The sequence below is a fragment of the Hipposideros armiger genome, unplaced genomic scaffold, assembly GCF_001890085.2.
Source record: "Hipposideros armiger isolate ML-2016 unplaced genomic scaffold, ASM189008v1 scaffold_193, whole genome shotgun sequence".
Taxonomy (NCBI): Eukaryota; Metazoa; Chordata; class Mammalia; order Chiroptera; family Hipposideridae; genus Hipposideros; species Hipposideros armiger.
This window is the reverse complement of record NW_017731543.1, coordinates 2324596-2343165: the sequence shown is the minus strand read 5'-3', so window position 1 is coordinate 2343165 and position 18570 is coordinate 2324596.

Sequence of the window (18570 nt, the reverse complement as noted above, 5' to 3'; positions counted from 1 at the left end):
TGTTCACACAGTGGTGGGCTTCACTAAAGCGTCAGAGGAACGTCTGAGAAATGTTGCTGACTGCACCAGAATGAGTGAAAAGCACACAGCACACACGTGACAGAGAAGTGCTCTCAGGGACCCAGTAAAGCGGGACTACTGCCACCTTCACCTCACAGGACACGGCACCAGCAGGTGTGACTGGGCCCGGCTCACAGCTCAGACACAGGACGCTGGACTCAGAATCCAGTCCTTGGTGGAGAAATGTAGCTTAGTAGGGATGCAAGAAACACGCACTGAGTGGGTGGTCGAGGGAGCACTTCAAAGAGTGAACGTCACAGTCAGAGAGATACACTGGCCTTCGCTGGGCTGTGGGATTCCACGTCCAGCGTCTCCCCTCATTCATCCTATTTTCCAAACGTGGAATCTGTCTCGTATGCGGGCCAGGCTTTCCAAAACCTAGTTTGCAGTTAGTGATGGGACCAGCCTTGTGTGCATCGCACAGCCCTGTTTAGGGGAAAGGCTGCTTGGCCACCTCCCGCGGCTCAGGGTGCTCCCTGCCACCCAGAAAGTCAATGGCAGTTCTCAGCCACTGTAACGTCTTTCTATACTTTGTGCATCATTTAATGTGTTGCTTTTTAAATCAAATCTCATTTCAAAATGACTATTAGAAGTGCTTATGATCTTATTGTGTGTGTGTGCACGCGCACACACATGTATACTGGTTTCTGCTTGGCTCCGTGTCCAGGAGCACCCGACCACACACACGGCCAGCCGGGAGCTCTCCCCACCCTGCAGCTCCACCAGCGTTGCTCTCACGCCTCCCTTGTCTTCACCTTGGGTTGCCGCTGATCACAGCACACACCTGTCTCAATAGTTCACTGTCCAGCCAGAGGTCCTGGCTGCCGTCCACCTGAAGGAACGCCCTCGACTGGCCTGCACCTGTATTGAGAGGCACTTGGGTCTGATGGCGCATTTTCTGCCTAAGAACATGGGGTCCGGTTGGGAGGAATTATATCTCTGGCTTCTCCTTGAAAAGTGTGTGCTGTCCATGGCATTTGAGGCTGACATGTGCCCTGCAAGATGATTTTGGGACATTATTGTTTTGCTAACAGAAGGTCATACAGTAAAACAGAAACTGTTGGAAGTAGTGAAAGCTTTTGCAGAGTTCAGTTTTGTGACTGAGCTGGGCTGTTTGCGCAGTGACAGCCGGGGAACCTGGCGGGACCCTTTGATACTGTCTCTGGCCGGATGTGTTTGAAAGTGGGGTCAAGAATGACACGGCTGCTCGCCTAGCACGAGGGTTGGCATTTTGACTATTTTGTTCTCCATCCTTTCCTCCGCTCTGCACATTAACGTTTCTGAATTTATCGCACGCCAATGTCAGAGCTCTGTCTTCTTAGTGGGGGACAACGGAATTTACAAATGGGAAACAGGGCTGCCGCTGTGGCAGGACACAGGTTCCAGCCAAAGGGCTGTGCAAACACCAGTGGGCCTGCGTTAGACAGAGGAACGTTCAAACAGTACGATTTCAATTTAAATGTGGGAAATGCAGGTAAGTGTTACCAGAAAGTTGCCTTTTGGCTAGAGCTCTATAGATTTTCAGGTCAGCTCTGTGGGCAGCAGTAGAGATCCTCACAATATGGAGAAACATCTAGAAGATTGAACGAGTTTGAGCCCAGTGCTTTGACTCGTTAATTAAAAAAACCCCAAAACCATATTGCTTGTAAAGCAACAACCTGCAGAGAGCTCAATAAATAAATACAGTTATTGTTTTGTTTTTTCTAACTGTTAAGGTGCCAGTTTCTACTTGTTGCTCTTGAGGATGGGGACACACAGCTGTCACTTGTCCTCACCGGTTCTCGCACCTGGGTGCCCACAGGGTTATTCTGATTTGAGGAGCAGCCCACTTGTCTGGAACTCAGTTTGGGGTCCAGGAGCTGGAGCAGGCACGTTGCAAGTGGAGATCTGCCCATCCCCAGGATGCCGGAACTCAGGGCTCACCAACGTCTCCTGGCCTTGGAGGGCGCGTCCTTCCAGCGCTGCTGAAAAAAAGGCTCTCAAGGGAAAAGGAGTTGGTCAAAATCAGCCTCACTTTTTCTGTTATATCTCAGCAATTCCATTTGTTTAACAGATTCATTTTGAGGAATAGCCGCATGTCAGCCCTTTACGTTCTAAAGATGGGCGCACAGGGCAGGGCAGACAGGAAAGGAGAACGTTTCAGTGGAGGAGAGCCCAGAGTTCTGCAGTGTATGAAGGAAGCCCCCCCCCAACTGTGCTCAGAAAAGTCTAAAGCCTTGGAGGTAACGTCTGAGGACACAGCTGGAGAACACTCCGGGCCCGGGGAAAGCGGTGTGTTCATTTAAAGGCGTAACTCACTGAAGAACAATCTGAAGTTACATCATTAGTTACGTGTCTCTCCAGAGCGGTCTGGGTAACAGAAGCTGAGGGCTGGCCCAGGGTTCTTGAGCTGGAAAGCAGGTGCGAGGAAGTTTTACTCACTCCCTAGAGGTGTGGTGGCTGTGCGTGGGTGCCATCTGGGTGTGGGCTCTGAGAGGCAGAGAAGAGCCGCTGGATTCCCCAGCTTTCTTGCTTGAGCAACACAGCGGCTGGTGCTCAGAGGACAAGATGCCGGGAGTCACTGGTGACTGAGGGCACTGGGAATAAATACAGCTGCTCAGAGTCCATAGCATGAGAGACATGGCCTAGGACAATGTTCTGAGGCACATCGGGATGGAAGAGGTGGAACCAGGAAGAAGGCTCCGTGAAGACCACCAGGTTAGTCAGAGGTGCCTCTAATGAGCTCTTCATAGTAAAGAACGAGGCGTAAAATAGAACTTGAACAGATTTTGAAAGAAGTTTAATTCTTGAGAGACTGACCTAACCAGGAAGGGGTGATCAGTTGGTAAACATGATAGGACGATAGGATTTTGAACGTTCTCAGGACAAATTTTAGGGTCACTTGAGGCTTCTACTCCTGGACCTGGGCAGACACTTCTCTGTCCATCAGGAGACTTCTATGGGCCTCCCTGTGTACTCGCTTCTGTATGATGCGACACTCAGAGTGGCCCCGGCCAGCCAGGTCAGAGGACAGATCAAGGAGAAGCAACATTTCATGTGCCTGAGCAAGATATGATTTAGGATGATTTTTTTTAAAAAAAGGAGAGGAAGAAAACTGACTATGCTACATCCTAAGATTAGTTTTGTTTTCTTTTGATGACCCATTGCTAGAGTGTCTACTGCATGTTATCATTGTATCGCTGACAGATAGACCTTAGCATCTTACAAAATGCTGAGGCATCACGGAACTCCCCACCTTGTCTGCAGGAACACTGCATGCTGAAAATGCCTGAGATGTGTCTGGCAACGTTAATTAAAGATGGAACCACTTGGAAGGAATTACCCACTGAAGCAAAAATATGTGTTCCCACACGGGGTAATTTCCCTGTAACTGTCTTTATTATTTATTTGCTGATAGGAAGGGACTGTTGATGAATACTTATGGGGCACTTCAAGTTTGAGTATGGTTAATCTCTTTAGTTCAGGTGAGTTCATTTTAGCCATGATTCCCTTCATTGGCTATCTATAATGATTATTAACAAGCTTAAAGACCTCTGGGAGATTGTGGATAAAAATGCAGCAGCAGGAAATGAGGCTATCATTATGCTAATAGGGTTGGAATAATAATTACCAGGCAGGCACAGTTTCCATAGGAATCCTGGGGACTGCAATGGGTCACCAGGTTACACCATCCCTCACTGGCTTCACATCCCCGTGGGCGCACACACGCGAAGGCACACACACACACGCACATGCACACACATGCACACACATCGATGCGTACAGAGAGGGGGATGTGAAATGCATATGCATGTGCGCTGCTTTACCACCGCACTCGGATGAATTCAGAGTGAGATGAAGGAAGATGTAAAGAAATAACACTCTGCTTTTCATGCATCAGTGACAAAGTTTAGTGGCCGAAAGTGTGCCCTCTCGTTAAATATTTTTAAGCACTTTCTTCAAATTTATCACATGTATTCCAATGGCTTGTCTCTTAAGAGTATTTCAGTGGAGTCCTCATAACAACAGAATGAAATGCATCTGCAGCTTTTCTTTTGCTCGTCGGTGGTGCTCCTTCACGTGAGTTTTTCCCTTTCCTGCCTCTCACAGACAATGCTGTGCTCTCCTCTGCATCACACCCTTAATATGGGACAGGTCCGTCACCGGGCCCTCCCTCAGAGCGTTTGTCCCTCTGCACTTGGCACTGGTTCTTGACTGCAGAAATTGGGTCTTATTCTCCACTGCGCCTTCTTTGCTGGCATAGCCACCGCACACAGGTATCTACTATAAAGGCATATTTTAAAATGCGGGGATAGTGGTTTTGGACAGTTGGTTAATTAATGCCTAAGTCGCCCACACCAATGCTTGATCCTTCTCAGAATGCACCAATCTCTGTGCCAGCCTAGGGGCTCGCCGAGGGTCTGTGAGGCCCGAGGGAGAACGCTGGGTTCTTGCACACAGTGTCTCAGTGAACTTGGCACCTGCGCTCAGTGTGGAGCGGCCTCCCCAGCCTGCTGGTGGCACAGGTGGGCCCTTGTGTGCACCAGTGAAGATGTGACAGGTGTCAGCGAAGGACAGATGTGCACAGTTGAAGCAATCTCCCTCCTAACGTACTGACGGTGGGCTGGGAGGGGCTGCAGCTGGCTCTCACCTGTGGAAGGAAGGTGAGGTGGGCACCTCTAGCCCCAAAGGTTGCCTCGAGTGGACAAGCAGTTTGCTCAGCTGGACAAAGTGATGGAGAGGACTGTCCCCACCTGGAAGGGGGCCCTCGCATAGACACCATGGGGGCAGCACAGTAACCAGTGTCCCTTGGGTGGCATTTGTCAAACGAGTAGCATTGGTGTGCTTCAGCTTTTCCTGAGTCTCTGGGCGTTCAGGTCTTAGAGCCCATTGATTTAAATGGTAAATTTAGTGTACAGTGGCAAAGCAACAAAAACTTAAAAAGAAAGAGAAAGAAAGAAAGAAAGAAAGAAAGAAAGAAAGAAAGAAAAATGTGCCTCTTGTTTTGTGATGTCTCCGATTTTTAACTGCCTAGATTGTTGGCAGGTCTGAAATAGGCAGCTGGGGACCTCCCACGCCTCTGGATTCTAGATTCTTCACAGGAGCACAGCTGCCTCCCTGGCCACTGAATGGGAGGGACACTGCAAGCAGCAGCCGCCATTGCAGAGGGCCAGTGGTCCAGGGCCAGGTAACACAGCCTACGCCAACCTGAGGCTGTGGCCCCTTCAGGAAACGCAACACCGAGGGCCCCTTCCCTCTCCCTTGCGTGCCCGTCTCCGCCCTAACACCCCTCCCTGACAGAGCCCCGAGCAGCAGATGCAGGGGTGCTCCCCGCTCTTTGGCTGCTCTGTGGTGGGAGGGGGCACCCATCCGGGGAGCCATGGCTCAGGTCTGCGGGTGCTCAGGGAAGTGAGGGCTTTCTGCTTGAGCACTCTACCTCCGCGAGGTCCAGGAGGATCGCAGGCACCCCTGGAGCCAGCCCTGCACCAGGGGAGAGGCACAGCTCTTGGGTAAGCTGACCCCAGGTAAGGGCCGCCCCATGGTCCTTATATGACAGTGGTGGGATGCCCAAAAGCAGACAGCCTCTTCTGCATCAGGGCCACCAGCAGGGGGCAGGCCCCGGCGTGTGCCTGAGAGAGTGGCCACAGTGGTAGGCATTCTGGTGGCATCCGGCTGGAGGTGGTGCCAGTGAGGTTGAGCCAGTTCTGCAGCTGCTGTGACAGTGGTTTGTGGTGTCACTAATAGAGGATTTGCTTCTGACCCTAAGACCCAGCAGCGACCGCTAAAACCTAGGAAGAATTGAGAAGAAAAGAGACCACCTTCCAAGGCCGACTATGGAATATTACTAACACTTTTTTATCTCAATTTTGGGACTTTAGCAATCGGTTTCATTGCTGAAAAAAAAAAAAGTCCAGTGAATGCAATAAATATTACTAGCCAGCTATTGCTTCAGTCGTAATTTTAATGCACACTTAGCTACCTTGACCAGTAAGTCATGTAAGCCTGCCCGTGTCATCTATTAAGGGTTTTCTTGCAAATATTTAAACCTGAGATCTGGACTGACAGCTGCTAGTTACAAAGGAAATTTGTTCCACCTTCACAACTCTGAGATTTTTCTTTAAATTAGCTCTGATGATGGTGAAATGCAGTTAACTTCTTGCCTAATTTTGACTTAGCCACTGTAAATTAGCACCCTTGGTGAATTAGTCTTATTCCTCTCTGTTTTCTGACTTGGGAGTCCGGGTTACTGCTGAGAAGAGGATGAGAACAGGCTGCCCGGCTTGGGGTGCGGTCCCAACTGCCTGCCCGGCACCTGTGTGCCTGCGCGGGCCTGTTGGGTTCCATTTTTAGCACAACCCAAAGTGCTACATTTCCAATATGTCTAAAGCAAGAGCATTGATCCTAAAAGAAACACTTCCTAGAATCCAGAAACGTACACGTCAGCACTGTGAGTCATGCCAGAAAAATGCACACAACCGGCAAACTGCTGGGTTTTTTCACTGCGACAGGGAGGTGTGAATGTGAGTTTGTCATCATAGCAGGCTCATCAGAGTCCATTGTTTTGGAGCCAAAGTTTGCACACACCCCACAAAATGAGTTTTAACCCTCCCTTGGGGGGCAACTGATCTCACAGATTCATTGCACACAAAGAAGCTGCTATGAAATACATCTTTACTGTACTAAGTCACAAACACGACTGGCGTAATGGCGCTAGGTTACGGTAGAGGGGGAAGATACAGAAGCAATGAGTCATGATACTTAAGTTAGCTGTTAGATATTTGAAAATTTGTGTGCAATTAACCTGTGAGATCAGTTGCGCCCGACGGAGGGTTAAACCTACTGCTTGTTAATGTTGGAATAAATTCTTTATGGGACACGTTTCAATACATACTTAGAAGTTTTGCCTAAAAGATTTCATTGAAAATTTAATATATTTGATTAAGAGGTCACGAAGTGTCTTTTTGGGGAACTTTACATGTGACCAATTAGGGCACATTATGCACTCTTTCAGCTAAGTGTACATTGTACAAATACACCTATACAGACCTTCATCCTTCTCTCTCCACATAAACAAAAAATTCCAGTGTGGGGTGGAAAATTTTTAAAAGCATATATCATTTTAAATGTATTTTTCTTATCATCATGTACGTCTCAGAGACTCCGTTTACACTCCGCCCACATATGGAGAGAAGGGAAGTTTGTGCAGGGGCCGGGGTGGCAAAGTTGTGAACCGTGGGAGAGGAAGATTTTCAAAACCTCTTTCTCTCCTTTCTCCATATCTGAGCAATAAACGGATCAATCGGTGAATATTTTCTATAAATTTGTTCCTTATGTGTTTTATTATGCCCTGGTAGAAACGAGTCCTTCTGACTGAGTGACAAGAGTCTTAAATTGCCCGCCTGCCTGCCTCTGACATCTCCAAAGGTATGCTCCTTCCTTTAAAAGCAGGCCCCCACCTCGCAGCTATGATAAATCTCTCCTCTAATGGGGAGCTGCAGCGAAAAGTTGAACAAGATGAAGATGATTTTAAGTGTATATTCGTTATATTCAAATGCTGCTCCGTTTCCCCATCTGGCAACCATCTTCCACGAAGATCAAAAGGCTTTTAAACTTGCGCGTGTTCATCCTCGCGGTCCGTCCAGCGAGATGGGTCAGCGGCGGGCGGCGGTCCTCAGCAGGGGCGCCGGGGCGCGGAGCTGCCACGGCCGGTGTCGCCCGGAAAGCGGGTCCCCGCGGTCCCCGAGGCCGTGCCGGCGCCAACCCGCCCGGCCGGTGCAGCCACGAGGCTGGGGTGCCGCGCTCCTGGCGACCACGCTCTGCCCATTGCCCGCTGTGCGCTTGTCCAGCGCGGGGGGACGATGCTGGGGTCACCCCCATTGCAGAGGCGCCGGGCTGGCTCCCCCAGGGGGGCTCAGCCGCTGACACAGCCCCCCTTGCGTCTCAAGGGGGATGAGTGATGCAGGTATTTTTACAACATGATGAGCAAACACATGTCCGGATAGCTTTGGTGATCTGGAACATGCTCTGTGTACATGCTTCCGCCGTATTTTGTTGTTTAATTTTAAGAAATATGCCTGTGTGATATCTAAAGCGTAAAGAAACCCCCCAAAAAACCCCCCAAAATCACATGCGCATGCGCGCTCGTGTGGCATGCGCGCGGTGTAACGTGTATCCAGAGAAGCCAGGCGTCCCGGCGCCCGTTTGGGGGGGGTCCCCCCGAGAAGGAGGATGGGCCTAGGGGGACGGCGCACAGGGAGAGAGGCCCCTCCAGCAGCCGATGGAGCCCCTGGAGCTTCAAGGCCCAGGCTTCCGCCTGTAGTCTCCGCATCGCGTCCTGGGGCGGGCAGGACGGAGCCCTGCGAGGTGAGAGGGCGGAGCAGCAGTGACCGCGGTGGCAAAACCTGCTGGGGCCACGTGCGCCGTGCAGTGCGCCGTGCAGAGGAGAAGCCAGGTGAAGAGCTTTCACTGTGTGGTGTCCGGGCAGAGGGCGAAGGCCGTGATACTCACTACACGATGCATTCGGGGGTCTGCATGTAAATGCCCCCTTTGCCTGTTGCTGGTCTGCATATATTTTTTAAGTTTTCCTCCATTTGCAAACCATTCAAGAGTGAATATTGTGTGATTATAGACTGGTGATAATTTATTACTGACCGCTAGGTACCTGCTGTTAATATTATGAACACAAGAGAGGTTCCCTGTCAATTACTTAAATTTAAAAACTAAACATAAAGTGGGGTGATCGTCTCCGTCTGGCCATGTTTAAGGGCGAGTGCTCGTCACCTGCTGCGGGAAATGCCTGGAATCCTGGGGAAACAATGGATCGTGATGATCGATTACCCTCAGCCCACAGGCACGTGTCCTGGTGAGTGGCCCCATCCGTCCAGGGCCGCGTTTATAATGCCCGTCTGAAAGGTGCAGCCCAGGACGACCGTGTGAAGTGCAGCTGGAACCTTGGGGGTCCTCACTGCTGGGATAAAAGCACCAAAATTATAATATCACGTTCAATTACCAGGGCTGCTCTCACCAGATGGTGTTCATGTGTCAGACATAGAACACCGGCTTTGTTCTGGCTGTGCGGTGGGACGAGGGTTTTGCAGGAGGCTGAGCGAGTGGCAGGGCTCAGGGCACGCTAGCCCTGCCCTGAGTGGGACGCTGGTGCAGGCCGCATCCAGAGCTGGGCACGCGACCCATGTGTCACAGGCAGTCACATTGCCACGTGACAGATGTGTGCTTTGCTGCGTCCCTCGGGGCAGCTGGGGAGCCGGGTCCTCACGCTGCTTCAGGTAGAGCCTTACCTGCAGTGCTGGCTGCCTGGCCTTGGAGGACGGGCAGGGTCACCCCCAGGACCCAGCCTTTGCCGCAGGGCTGTGTCCTCAACCCACACCCCTCAGGCTTCTGCCTGTCTCCCCGTTGCTCCTGAAATGCCTTCCTGATGCAGGTGCCAGGGAGCCCCCACACCCCGTCTTCAGTAGCCAGCACAGACTCCCTGACAGGCGGCTCCTTGGCTCAGGATAAGTTGTTAGAACGGTCAAACCCTTACTCCCATCACCACCACCTTGAGGACTCTGCGCTGGGAAGGACGCCCGTAGCCAATCTGACTCAGGAAGTAGGGGCAGGACAAGACAAGACAGGGCGGCCCAGGGGACGTGCAGCTCATTTCTGGGTTTACAGCCAGAATTCCAGGGCAGCTCTGTCGGGGCCGCTCGTCCCTCAGGCTCTCAGACTTCGCGTCCTCACCTGCCAGGTGGGAAGAGCAGTGGCTGACGCCTCCCAGGGCCAACGCAGCACTTAGGACACTGCACAGGTGCCCGGGTCCCAGCAGACGATCCGTACATCTCCCGCGGTGTGCCTTTCCCCTGGGACAGGGGACAAGGGGACAACCCCCCCCCCCCGCTATGGTTTCTAGTGTCACTCTGCCCCAGAATACTAGGCCTTTATCAAGGAGCCAAACAATAATATTATTAATAATGATGACAATAAAATAAAAGCTTCTATTTATTTTTTTTTTTTTAGGGAGAAGGGAACGTGTGAGGGTAGGGAAAACCATCTTCCACACGCTTTATGTAAAAGTCAAATGGACTTGATACGAGCTGATGGAGAGCCGTGGGAATATAAAAGTGGGAGCGAACTGAAAAGTCTTCAAAACCACCTTTCTGACAGTTTCTAGATCACATATGACGCTCAAAGTATTGGAAAAAGAAAGTAATAAGGTGAGTTTAGAGTTATTGAAAGGCTTGCTTTCAAATACATTGTCAAGGTGGTGATTGGGGGTGTTTCCGCAATAACTGTTGGCAAGGCCACTGCTGTCTTGGCAGTGTCAACACACTAGTGCCTCTACCACGCATTCTGTAGAAACCAACCCATCTGCCCCCCGGGCACACAGCTGGCCCTCCACGATGCACACAGGAGGGCTGGGCTGGAGGCGGTGACTCGATGGGATCCAGCAGGAAGCCCTGCCCGGCCAAGCCCATCGCAGCCGCTCCAGGAGGCAACACGTAGTGAGATGCGCTCAGGACCCCTGGGAAGACCCTGCCCTCACACCAGCAGTGGTCACTTGGGAGCATGGTCCCCAAACTTTCATCACCACATAGCCCCTAAAATCACATTTCACAACCCCATGCTCCCTCACACATCTTCATGTTGACATGTAAAATTTTCCATTCTACTTACGTAGTTGCAAAGTATGTAATTTTTGGTAAATTACAAATGCTAACATCTTAAAATTGTCATATCACCCTTTTGACTGATTGCATGCCTGCCAGCATCTGTTTAAAAACCCAAGAGCCATCTTGTGACTGAAGTGTGACACTAAATCGATGACCACCCTCGTCTATTGAACGACACATAAACAATGCCTGCTTTAACACGTGGAAGACATTGCTTAACTGTTTTTTTTTAACCTCTGTTTCCATATATTTACAACCCTGATTTTATCTACGGGTATTTTACTGTCCCTCTTAAGTCTTGTATCGATTATGCAATCATTCTTCTTTGCAACAGAAATTTATAGAAAATTGAAAATGTATTTTCTTGCTGAAGTTTTGTGTAAGCTTTTCTTTTGAATTGAATTATCATTAGAAATGTTATGTGTTAAAACCTACATAAAATAAGACTATATTATACATGTAAAGTTATCAAACACAAAATAATAAAATGTTACTGGAAATGAATCTCTAAATAAAATGGACATACATTGATGATATTGTTGCTAGCATTAAATATGGTTCACATGTATTCATTTCGTTGTTGCAGTCACTGAAAGCACACACGAATAGATGAGGACAGAAGAAATTCAGGTATAAAATAACACTCAGTTCTCGAAACCCCGAGTCACAGACTAGTCCTCACGCCACGACCTGGCATCCAGAGTACTCTCAGTGCTCGCCTGACACCATGATTCAGCCTCCCTTCACGTTTGATGGTTATGAAGAGGTGGACGCCCCTGGACTTGCAGAAGTACCCACTTAGCTTCTCGACCTTGGCCTCTTGCTCAGTCCGTGGAATCGCTAGGTGGGGGCAAGGTGCCCCAGTTAGGTCCCCATGGCAGGACCCCTTCCTTTTGAGAAGAGAGGAGGGACTGAGAGAGGGGAGAAGGGCACACAGCAGGCAGGCCCCCCCCCGGTGGGTGTGACGGGAGATGCACACGGCAGCTGAGCCCAGACAGCGGTGTCTTCACCCCACCTGGGCTGGGCTCCCCTTGGAGGCCTTCTTCCTTGGGAGGTGTGCACTCTGGGTTGACGGCTTCGGCCCCAGGTGCCTGGAGTGCGCAGGGATTTGGCTTTTCCATATTCATTTTGGGAAGGAACTAGGAGAGGGTCAAAGGAGGGTCTGGCCCAGTCAGCATGTTGGGATGGAAACCCTAAACACCGCACCGACTCTGGACAGCTACAGACAAAGTCGACTGACCACACACGAATGGAGCCACCCACTGGCCAGCAGCCTCCAAACGTAACTGCGATGGAGCTTAGGATGAAGGCTCCACACCTGTGTGGCTGTGAAGGCGACACATTGAGGGGCTGCCATGATTGACCCCAAGCTCTGCTCCCATCTACACAAAACAAAACGAAGTGCAAGTCTAAGCAGTTTGCCCCAAATACCGCCAAATGCTTCCCATAGACTGACAAACACACCTTGTGTTTATTTGGGCCACAGCAGGGCTTCTGACTAAAGAATCTGTAGTCGCTACTGATAGACTTCTTAAACATAATAAAGGGAATAATGTAAGAAAAGAGTTTCAAGTCTCGTGCAGCTTTCCATCAGGGAAAATGTACTCAGCTAAGCCTTCCAATGCTCATCTCCTTCAGATGTTAGCTTCCGCACCTGCAAAAGGGGCTTGCCTTTGCGTAGATTATTACTAGTAGCAGGTGACATGGAATCCAGAACATTCTCCAGCAAGGAAAGAAAACACAGCCTTCGGAAACATTTTGGTGAGCTGAAAGGTCACATATCTCAACCAGAGAAGATGTCTGCCTTCCAGCAGCACTGTGGTCAAGCCATCACAGCCATCACTGCCACAGGGCGGAAGAGAAAAGGCGAGAAGCACACCCCATGCCCTGTCAGTTACAGTGACTCGGCATTCTAGAAGATTCTTTTCTATCTGATCTTTTAAACTTTTTTTATTTTGGAATAATGTTACACTTAAAGAAAAGTTGCAAAGGGAGTTGAGAGAGCTCCCAATACCCTTCCTCCAGCTTCCCCGGATGTTCGCATCCTGCAAAGCCAGGATACATTTGCCAAAGGCTGGAATACCACTTAGCAAAACGCAGGCTTTATGTGGATGTCACCAATGTGCCCACCAATGTCCTTTTTCTGACGCAGGGCCCAGTCCAGGAACGCCCATTGCATTTAGTCCTTGTGTCTCCTTAGGCTCCTACAACCTGGGGCACGTTCTCAGATGTTCCTTGTTCTTCACAGCTGTGGCAGTTTGAAGAAAGTTGGTCAGGCGTTTTGCAGACTGTCTCCCCATTTGAGTTTGTGTGAGGTTTTGTCGTGATTGGGCTGGAGTTGTGGGTTTGGGGGAGGAAGACCACAGACGGGAGGCACCTGCCTCGCCTGTGTATCAGGGATCCGTGGCAGGCACCTGGCACCACAGGTAACGTCATCGCGGGGCTCAGGAGGTGTCGCCACTCATCTGCACTGTAGCTCGCTGGGTTTCCCTTCCCAGACGACTGTCTTGAGGCGAGTCACGAAGCCCAGAGCTCTGGCCGGGGGAGGAGGGACACTGGGAGAGGAGGCGAGGGTTACGGCCACTTCCTGGAGGGAGAATATTGTTTGAAATTGTATTATTTGAAATTCCTCTATGAAGTTTTGTCCCTCCTTTCTCTTGAATTATGGACCATATTCTAGCTAAGCAATTATGTGTTTCATAGGTCAGTAAAATCAACAGCAGCCCTTCTACATGTAGACTTGGAAACGGCTAGGAAAGGCTGACCCTAGTGCTGAGCCCAGGCTGCGTACACAGAGGTTTCCTTCTCAGGGCTCTGCGCCCACACAAAGGCACACACAGCGTTCAAACGTCATAGTTCTGAGGGAGAGGCAGATCGACTTCGAGCGAAAGTGACTGATAAGAGTATTTTCAGTGGGGAACTCTTTTAAGCTCAGGGAAGCCCTTTTTGTCCTCAAATGCTTGTTTTAATTTGCAATCCCATACTGAAATGCAGCAACCTGCTCTGACTTCCGCTGAACTCCCCCAACTGGAGCTGAGCCCTGCTGCCTGAGCCTGGGCTCCAAATGCAGGGAACGTGATGGGGACCTTCCCCGGCCGCTCAAGGGTTTTGCTGAAGAGTGACATCAGCCAGAAACGTTTTGTTTCGGGCCGGCCCGCCACACACTCTCCCGGCCAGGTGGTGCATTTTACAGTGTTCCTTGGGAGGTGTAAATGAAGCCTAAGTGTTAAGAACGTGGATTCTGGTCGGGTGATACTTTAAACAATTACAGATGGTGCGGGGCTGGCTGTAATTGACAGCAGTATCAGCACCGAAAGGGCCTTGACAGGCTTCGTCCTGCGATGATTAATTACTGCGCGCTGTCTCTGGGCGTTCCAATTTCCTCTCTTGCAGCTCATAGCTGCAGTGAAGTCTGTAGCTCCTATTACATACCACACAACACAGGAAATGTCTCCGCTGCTCTATCGGAGGACCGCTCACGGCTGGGAAAGTCGCTCACGCAGGCTCCCTCTGACAGGTTGGGTCTGGAGAAGTTTTGCACAGGGAACGCGGAGGGGCACACACAATAGAGGCGCCCCCTCTTTTATTTACTTCTTCTGCGTTGACAGTGACTTACAAATGGAGTCAGGCCAACGGCCGTCAAACAGACTGGCTGTAACGCTGAAAAGAAGAGCTGCCTGGAACCATGATGGCTTCAGGATGAAAATGTGGGGACCATCCCTGCTTAATTGCTTTCATTTCACCAAACGGTGTTTGCAGTAGACTCCTGGGTGACACAAGGACATGTGAACATGTATCGTGGGGCTGCAGACGTAACACTTCGTTTTCTGTGCCAGCTGCTCTCTCCTCTTTCCCGGGAGCACAGCACGTCCTCCAGCCCGTGTCCACCTGTGGTCAAGAGCACCGCGGGGGGTCATTCTCCGCCCTGTGAAATGAATGTGGTGACTTTGGACTATGGCCTTGGGCACATGTTCTTTACAACTTCATGAACATTTAATAAGTGGGGCTTCCAAGCCAAGTTGCTATATTATTATGTATAGTTTCACAGCTATACAAACGGGCACAAAGTATCGAATCCCCAGCCCCTGGACTCAGCGGGCAGCGGTATTCCCAGGTAGACTGCTGCTAGACCGCCTGGACAGTGGGGACAGGACGGGCAATGGGGCCAGTGAGCAGAGCAAGGCGCATGCGGCCCTTTAGAGTGTGTGGCTCACTGGCACCCAGTTAGGGCATCCACGTGGCTGCAGACGTCGAGCTTGGAGGAACAGCACTGCCCCCTCAGGCCCAGCAGAAGCCAGGTGAGGAAAAGTGCAGCTTGTGTCTCGATCCGGCTGAGGACCTAGGCAGTCACACGTTGGGGTCTCTCTGGCCCCTTCCTTCTGCGCCTGGCAGGGTCCAGTCTCACCCTTCCTTCCCCGGTTCTGGCTGCACCTGCACTGACCCCTGTGCTCTCCCTCTGTTTCAGAGCAACCTTGGTGAGCAGGGCTGGGAAAGCCTCAGGTGTCTAGGGCCCTGATGACACGATCTCTGCTCTCTGCCCGCCCCTTGTGGGTGACGCACCCAGGTGAAATGCACGACACGGCAGGTCGGGCGCCAGTGCGACACCCAGTCCGGTGCGACCATCTGGCCCAAGTCCTGCGTGGGGCCCTCAGCCAAGCTATAACCTTTTCCATCCAAACCACCACATCTATAAGACTGAGCACCCGGAAAAGCCTGTCTGAGACTCTCACCCATGGCAAGCAGAGTGAGACCCCTGCATGGAGGACGTGTCTGGTGGCTCAGCACAGCCAGCCAAGCGCAGCCTGTCCGTGCCCAGCCTCTCTGGGTGTACCTGGCATGTCCTGAAAGTGCAGCCACATCGACAGGACCACAAAGCCAGCCCCCTCCCCGGGGAATGGCCAGTGGGAAGCTGATCAGACATCCCAGGACACAAGGCCCAGGACACCCAGACTCCGATGGGGGAGGACATACACTCTTATGATGTCAGGGTCCCGGCAGGTGGATAAGAACAATCAACCCATGAAATGTGGGGCAAGTATTGGGTTGTCGGAAAAGTTATGGCACATTTTTGCAACAAAAAACATAGAAAAAATACTTCATGACTTTTCCGACAACCCAATATATCCAAATAGCCAAAAATGCAATAACAAAAAGACATGCAACTTAACAGGGAAACACAAATTATAATCTGGTAGATTTACAGACATTCGAGAACCCGAAGCAGCATGGGTGATGGGGAACGTGTGAGCAGGACGGGGGTCAAGGTTGAGGGGGTCACCTGGCCGGCTCCTGCTGGGGAGGGGCGGGGAGCTTGGAGCACCAGGTCCTGCAGGAGCCAGCGGCAGCCACGGCTCCCACACAGGCGGCCTCCTGGCGAGGACTTGGGCTCACGGACAGAGTTTGGATAATAATGCAAAGTGACACCTCCACACAGGCCTGCGGTGCTATCCAGCGGACCCGGGCATCCTTCAGTCTAGACGCTTGAGACACTGGGGACTCTGCACTCTTAGTATTTTGAGGAAACACACTCCATCCTGAAGAAAGCCTTTTTTGATCACATTCTAACGTCAAATTCTCCATGGCTCTTTGGTTTTGAACAGCGAGAGTCCTGTTTCCTTTCTCTGACAATTAGCATGCAGACTTTTACATCAGGGTCCCAAGTGTCCCCGGGCAGCGCCGGACTCTGCTGCGGGCAGGAAATGTGCAGCTGTCAGCTTGTCTGAGCCAGGGCCCAGCCCTGGATGCTGAGACAGGGGGACAATGGCTCCTCCTGGCACCTCCCGTCCCAGAGACCCACCTCTGCCCCTGAGACTCTCTGGGACGGAGGTCACTGTAGACCCACTGGGCACCTCGTCAGGATGCTGGTGTGAACGCTGGCCCCAGGGTCTCTGGGAAAAGCATTCCACGGCACTGAAAAGAAAACGGGCATTTTCTTGGCCTTCCTCCTGCAGAATGCCAGGGCCTGACTGAATCTTGTGCTTCCTCATCTGCGTTTTGCAGCTTAGTTGTACTGCCCTCAGTTGAGGTAGGGAAGAAAAGTTGTGCTAACGAGTTACAGATTGCAGACCCCAGGCCCATTCAGTAGCCCACACGAGGGAGGGGACGGCTCGGCCAGGACCCCGTGTACATGCGGGGAGCTGAGAGCACTGAAGCTGAGTTACAGAAGTGGGCACTGTTTGCACCCCCATACATGAGAAATCAGAGGCTCAAGCCAGCTTTGGAACCTGGGTCTTCAGCTCCAGACCGGGCTCTTTCTACCCGAAGCCCAGCCGGTCCCTGGCCCTTCTGTTTTGGACATCCCCACAGTGTGGAGGCAACTGCTTAACTGATCAAGTATTTTCAACATGATTTACTGGAACCAAAGACACTCATACTCACATCAATTGGAAATGTGTGGCTGGCTCAGCCCATTTGACAAACTGGGAAAATAAAGATGAATTTGCAAACCACATGATGCTCAGAGTTAATACCCTCGATATACTAAGAACTCCAGAATAAAGAGCAAAAAGCAAATGTCCTACAGGAAAGGAGACAACATGCGCAGGCAATGTACGGGGAAGAAATGCAAACTCCCACAAAACATATGAAGAAATGTCTGTGCCCTGGTGATCATGTTCATATTTTTGTGCATTTAAACGGAGAGAGAGCATTTTCACCTATCGGTTTACCAAATGACCTTGTTTGTTATGGTGAAAGGGACGGGAAAGAAACCATGTTTGTACGCTTGGTGGAAGCACAAATTGGCAAAAACTTCCTGGAGAGTAATTTGGCAACATTTTCTCAAAGCCTTAATGATTTGCATACCTGGCAACAAGTCCGTTTCCAGGAATCCACCCCGCAAAAAAATCATTGGACAAATGTGCACACGTTTTTGCTTAAGGACAGTCATTTTAGCAATGTTTGTGATGATGACAAATTAAAAAACGCTTTGAAACCTGAAAACAGGGGCTTGGTTAAATACAGTGTAGTATAGCATTATCACAAAATTCGATGTAGCCTTTAAAAACGAAGATGAAGATCTTTATTTATTGACAGGGAGATATATTCATTAAATATTGCTATGTTAAAAGCCATAAACTAATATGATCCCATTTTCATAAAATGTGTAGGAACAGACAGAAGCAAACGAAGTGTCGGGAAGCAAGCCGGCGTGACTTCCGCCTTTGCACAGACTACCTGTGGCTGTAGAACAGAGGCTGGCTCTGTTTTTTCCTGCTTCTGTGTTTGCTAATGTTCCACATGTAAATGGATATAAGTCACTTTCATAATCAGAAAAGAGAGTTACTTCAACTGTACCAAAGGTGGCTGCCTGTGAAGCTCATGAGAACTTGACATTGACCAGGAAGGATGCCTCTTGGTCAACTTCTATTTCTCTAGGGAGCTGTTAGCAATAAAGCTTCCACATGTCTGTTCTTTGGAAGCACTTGGACGCAGGCTATTTGCTTCCCACGACCCTTATGCAAATAGCTTTGGGTAGCTATTTATGAATACAAACCATTTTTCTCTGCTTCTCTTCATTTTCCTCTTTTCTTCCACAGAGTGTTGACTGCATTGCCTTTCTTGTAACTGGTAATAATATATTCTGATTTATGTTAGTGAATCACGTTTGAGTGGCTCATTCTTAAAAACCCACTCACCGTTTTTTATAAATACCTGCAATATTTTATTTCCCTTCTGAAAAATTTTCTTCCTAAATGTTTTCAATCACTAGTCTTTTTAAGCTTTGTAAGGTCGGCATGTATAAAATGTGACCTGACTCTGATATATTAGGCTGATTCTTCTTTGTGTGTAAGTATCCTCAAGAGACATCCAGTGGGCAACTTCAGTGCATGGCTGGCTCTCACAAACGAGAATTTGAATTTCG